Raw genomic sequence first — 5,754 nt, 5'->3', positions numbered from 1 at the left:
TGCAGTTTACTTGGATATCTTCGTAAGACCACTGCTTGGAAGACTTATAAATGTGTAACATACATAAATAAATTAAAGAAAATTATAGAACAAGTTGATGAGTGTGTGAGAATGTGGAGCACATGGATGTCTCTTGTCTAAATTGGAGCAAAACTCTCTAGTGCTGTGTGTTCTAAAAGATATTTTTCGTTTTCCACTAAAATATAAAGAAATTAGATGACTCTGTGATAATGATGACTTGTATTTTCGTAGCATAGGATGATCAACATAATACTCCAAGAAAGAAGACAAGGTGAAGAACAACTCCTGTTTTTCTTTAATTATAAATTTTTTTTTTTTTAAATTCCAAAATCAAAAATTTCTATGAATATGATGTACGTGTGTCTTGTTTTGGAATTTCTTTTTATTATCATTATTAATTTTATTTTTTTATATTTAATTGTACATTAATATGGACTACTAATTTAGTCAAAATATCAATAATCGGACGTTGACCGTCAATTTTTGACGGAACCATAAAAAAAGGACCAATCCGACGACAATTTTGTTTATTTAGGACCTGATTTTCAAAAAGTGAATGTTTTGGACCAACTTCTTACTTTGGCCATATATTTAGGACCTCTTTTGACCTTTGATATTCTAAATATGGAAAATTTTAAACAAATACTAACCATACACATCATTTTAAATGTGGCCTAAAAGGAAAGTCTGACATCTATTATGGAGGGAGTAAATAAAGTCATTTTTTAATTATAAACATCTTATTTATGTTTATTCTCTTGTTTCAAATGACTAGTAACTAGCCTTGTGGTGCAGATATTAATGAATGTGATGATAATCCATGTGCTCCACATTCTCACTGCAAGAATATTCCTGGTGCTTATATCTGTAAGTGTGCAAGTGCCATTGGTGATTGAAAGTTGGTGGGAAGTGCCATTGTTGCCATTGTCCAACATTGTTTATTCCACATTGTTGATGATAATCCACGTGCTCCACATAGTCCAACATTGTTTATTGGTGATGGAAAGTTGATGGGAAGTGGATACATATACTGGTGCTTATTCCACATTGTTGCCATTGTCCAACACCATTAAAATTGTCTTAATAGGTAGTACTAATATATATTCCATTCGTCTGATACGACGAGAGGTCGTATCTGCACGATCAGAGGGTGGTTCCGTAGGGGGAGGTTCGTTCGCGGAGGTTTTCTCCGTCGAGCAGCCGCCGTCCACTAGGGTTTTGGAATGATAAATTTGCAGAGATTGTAAATAGCGTAAAAGTAAAAGACAGATAAAAGGATAATTGTATTTCTTCAATGAATAACAAAGACTCCAATTTATAATGCTAATTAGTAACCTAACTTAATGATCAAGAAATAGGAAAGATATGCTAAACAATAATATATTAAATAAAAGAGATATGAGAATATCTTGTTGATATACTCGTATCAACTCCCCCCTCGTTGAGAGCCTCCTTGTCCTCAAGGAGCAAGTTAGGATACTTCTTTTGTAGAAAGATCACTCGACGATTTAGAACCCCCATCGTTTGTGATACGGTCAACGGCTGGAAGGTATACAGCCGCCGAGGAAGTAGGGAAGCAGTTGGTTCAAAGGAGAAGAATCTGGAAGTAGGCGCTGGAAAGGAGTAGATCGAGCAAATCTGGGGATTCCTATTTTTATGCATTCTAGTAGTTTCTATTATTCTATAAATAATTGTAAGCTAGGGAGTCCAGAATATCTGGGAGAGATCAATTGTTTTGGACGACTTGGTCGTAGGCCTCTACGGAGGATTTGGAACATGGTAGGCTCTTGTTGGATGCGGCGGTGAAGGAACTGAATGCCCAATTCCGCCGCACCGATGACCAAGTGACGGAGGTACGATCAGATCTGACTGCCATGCTTCAGGAGATGCGCGAGGGTTTCGCTTCACTCAAACTTAAGGGGACTGCCGGACATGAGGACGGATCCACCTCAATGAATCGGGAGCCAAAGTCGGCATCCGCGGGCGGTGTTTCGGCGTCACCCATGCCAACTTTTGATGGCTCGGACGCCCTCGCATGGCTCACACGGGTGGAGCAATATTTTCTGATCTCGGAAACCCCTTCCGAGGACCGGGTAGGCATCGCAATGGTAGCTCTGGCAGGCGCTGCCCTCCCTTGGTACCAGTTATTGCGACAGCGAGTTCCAGATTTGCCGTGGGCTCGGTTTGCAAGGGAGTTGATTAAACGCTTTGGAGACAATGGGGCATTGAATGAATATGAAGCATTCGCTGCAGTCCGCCACACCGGTTCTCTGACAGATTTCGTGGCTGCTTTTGAGGCACGCCTCGCACAGGTTCCGGACATCTCGTGTCAGCAATACTTGGGATTTTTTATGGCAGCACTTCGACCTGAGGTCCGTCTACAAATGAAGGCCACTAAAATCACTACTTATGAGGATGCGGTCGAGTTAGCGCTAGACATCGACACGATGGCGTCCACCCAGCCCCCGCGTTCAGCACCTTCTCAATCATCCTCCCAGGCGCACACATATACAGCCCAATCGACTCGCTCTTTCTCAAAGGGGTACTCACAAAACCCCTCTCACTCATCTGGCTCTTCAAAGCCGGTATCCAAACGCTTCCGGAACGTGTCTCCGGAGGAATATAGGCGGCACATCGCAGCAGGTACCTGTGTCAAGTGCGGCCTGAAGTTTGGCCCAACCCATAGATGTCTGAAGCTACGTGTGGATGTGACAGTACAAGTGTGGTGTGTGTGCAGTGTTGCGATATTCAAATAAGGCAGGTTCCCCAGATCCAGCAAGTCCACTAGATCACTTGGTCTAGGAACTCGTAGGTTGTGCGGAATCCCGGTCGTTGGACACACAAGTACTTCCCCGCTTCAAAAACCCTCAACCACTTTATAAACCTAGTATAGGGAAGTAGGGATCGATCCCACAGAGAAGGATGCGTAAGACTCGTAATCAAGGATTTGGGAGTATTTTTGGTGTTGGCTGCTGCCACGCATTTTCTTGGGTTGAGGAAAAAATTAAAATTAACTTGACTTGGGAATATTAGAAAGAAACTTAACCTAACAGCTAGACCTAGGAGATAATTCTACGGTGGGACCACATCTAAGAAAAAGCAGAGTACGACTGGAAAGTGGCAGAATAACTAACTCTCGTACTAACTGACAGTGACATCGTCTTCTACAACCAAATTCGCATAAAACTTCTTGAGAAAACACATAAGCAAATCAAAAACAGGGCTACTAACTTGGAATCAAATCTATGCATAAATAACGAAGAACTTACAGATCTGCATACCTAGACGAAGGGAAATAGAAAACAAAGGAAATAAAACAAGTCTATCCACTACTGTTTCTTTCACACGCCAAAACCAACTTCAGACGCTAAATCCACTCCGGATCCAAGCGTCCGACACGGACTCCAAACAGAAGAAATTCTCCATCACGTCAGATTTACAAATTTAAGCTCCGAACACTCAATCAACCACAGATCTGTCACCCAATTCCACATCAAACACCTCAATAACGAAATAAGCAGAGATCGACATAGCAATTTAAGAATTACGCTAACAGTAGAGAGATCTAAGCAAAAGTAACTTGAAATTAAACAGCTAAACTCAGATCCATGAGCGATAAGCAGTTAAACATCATCAACATCAAAGTCGACTCCCAAAAGTGAAGTTCGACGGTGGAAACTAGGAAAAAAACAGCTGAAATTAAAACAAATGTATCTTCGCCCTCACTGGGATGGTGTTACCAAACTCGAGATCTTTAGAAAGTACCCCCCTATCACGATTATCCCCAGAATGTTTCCCAAGTGTGTGTGTAAATTGTATGAGCTAAGAAGAGTGAAAACTATATCCATTACGCTGCATGCTCCTCTCTATTTATAGGCGCTTTAGTGGGTCCAGCGAGGTATTGATAATGACTTTGTTGCCCTCAGCTGTAGACTCCCCCGTCACGCCAATTTTCCTTGTAAATCCTACTCATTTCGTCCTTTTCTCTCGCTAGACCATCTCCTTCATTACTTCCTTGATCTAGCGATTTTCTTCACACACCTGGCTTAGGAAACGTGTTAGACCCAGCAATTTATAACATTTTTTGCACATTACCGATGCATGAAATTAGCCTTATCAATGTCCCCCTAAGACTCTCAACGTTCTGATCTGCGATGAGGAGGAAGAAACGCCCACCGACTCTGAGCTCGAGGAATCAGAAGTGTTGGAGACAGAGGTTGAACCCTATCTGTTCTATCCTTGAACGGCCTAGACACGACGAACACAATGAAGCTATTTGGGAAAATCGCCTCTCAATAGGTTAAGGTGATGGTCGATAGCGGCACAAACTACTATTTTATATCAGAATTATGCGCCCAACGGCTGCAGCTGCCAGTTACTCCCACATCACCCTACTCAGTGGTGCTGGGCGATGGTACCACACGTCGCGGAGCGGGGATTTGCAGGGGCGTGCCTCTGACATTGGAGAATGAGGAGTTTGTGGTGTCCTGCTACGTCTTTCCCCTCCGGAACATTGATGTAATTCTGGGTGTCTCATGGCTGGCCTCCCTCGGTTACGTTATGGCAAATTGGCAGCGGTCGTCCATAGATTTCGAATCAACGGACGCCCCATCTCGCTCAGGGGTGATCCATCACTCATGCGCCGGGCTTGCTCCACCCAAGACCTTCGTTGCCTCGAGGAAGGGGACTGCGGTTGGGTCCTCCATGCAATGGAGAAGGAGGTTGTGGCGGAGCTTTTCGGGATCAGCAAGGCCTTATCCTCGGCAGCTCGGTCGCAACTGCTGAAATTGGTTGAGAAATTTCCGGCAGTCACACAGGAGACCACAGGACAACCCCCCCGCCGCCGCATTGACCACCAGATACCCCTCCTTCCAGTTACTAACCCGGTTTCTGTTCGCCCGTATCGGTATAATCACTTGCAGAAAGATGAAATGGAGAAGCTCGTCGCCGAGATGCTGAGTTCCGGGATGATTCAGCCTAGCCCTTTCTCAAGCCCGGTCCTCCTCGTGGACTACAGGGAACTCAACAAACAGACGGTACCTGACAAGTATCCTATTCCGGTGATACAGGAATTACTTGACGAATTACATGGGGCCAAGTGGTTCAGCAAAATCGACCTAAAAGCTGGATACCACCAGATTCGGGTGGCGGCCAACGACGTGCCTAAAACGGCATTTTGCACCCACTCCGGCCATTACGAATTCCTTGTTATGTCGTTCGGCCTCACCAACGCTCCGACAACATTCCAGAGTCTGATGAACGACATCTTCCGACCAGCACTTCAAAAATTTGTCTTGGTGTTTTTTGACGACATCCTTGTCTATAGCGCGACATGGGCAGATCATATGCGCCACCTCCGCCAGGTTTTCGAGACCCTGCATGGCCACGCCCTCGTCGTCAACGCAAAGAAGTGTCTTCTAGGTCGAGACAACGTTGAGTATCTGGGCCACATCGTGTCCTTGGAAGGAGTTAAAATGGACCCTGCCAAGATCTTGGCAGTCCTCCGCTGGCCAACTCCGACATCCTTAAAGAGTGTTCGGGGGTTCCTTGGCAGGGTACTACCGCCGTTTTATCCGAGACTACGGCAAGATTGCAGCCCCACTGACGGAACTCTTGAGGAAGACGCTGGCACCCCAACCCAAAACAGCCTGGACTTGGCCGAAGGCAGCGGCCTCCGCCTTCGACTCTCTCAAATCAGCGCTGACATCGGCACCTCTCCTTCGGATGCCAGAT

The 5,754-nt window shown here is 44.9% G+C and overlaps 1 pseudogene; it reads left to right on the top strand.

Annotated features, from left to right (window-relative positions):
- The first annotated feature begins 822 nt into the window (after nucleotides 1-822).
- LOC148931883 (uncharacterized) lies at nucleotides 823-5,347 on the top strand (annotated as a pseudogene).
- The last annotated feature ends 407 nt before the right edge of the window (nucleotides 5,348-5,754 follow it).

Source organism: Salvia hispanica, chromosome 2 (genome assembly GCF_029641045.1).
Source record: "Salvia hispanica isolate PSC_SH4W2 chromosome 2, Shi_PSC_v1, whole genome shotgun sequence".
In the NCBI taxonomy this organism is placed as follows: Eukaryota; Viridiplantae; Streptophyta; class Magnoliopsida; order Lamiales; family Lamiaceae; genus Salvia; species Salvia hispanica.
Note: the sequence above shows the minus strand (reverse complement) of the source record. Positions and strands in the feature narration are given on the sequence as shown.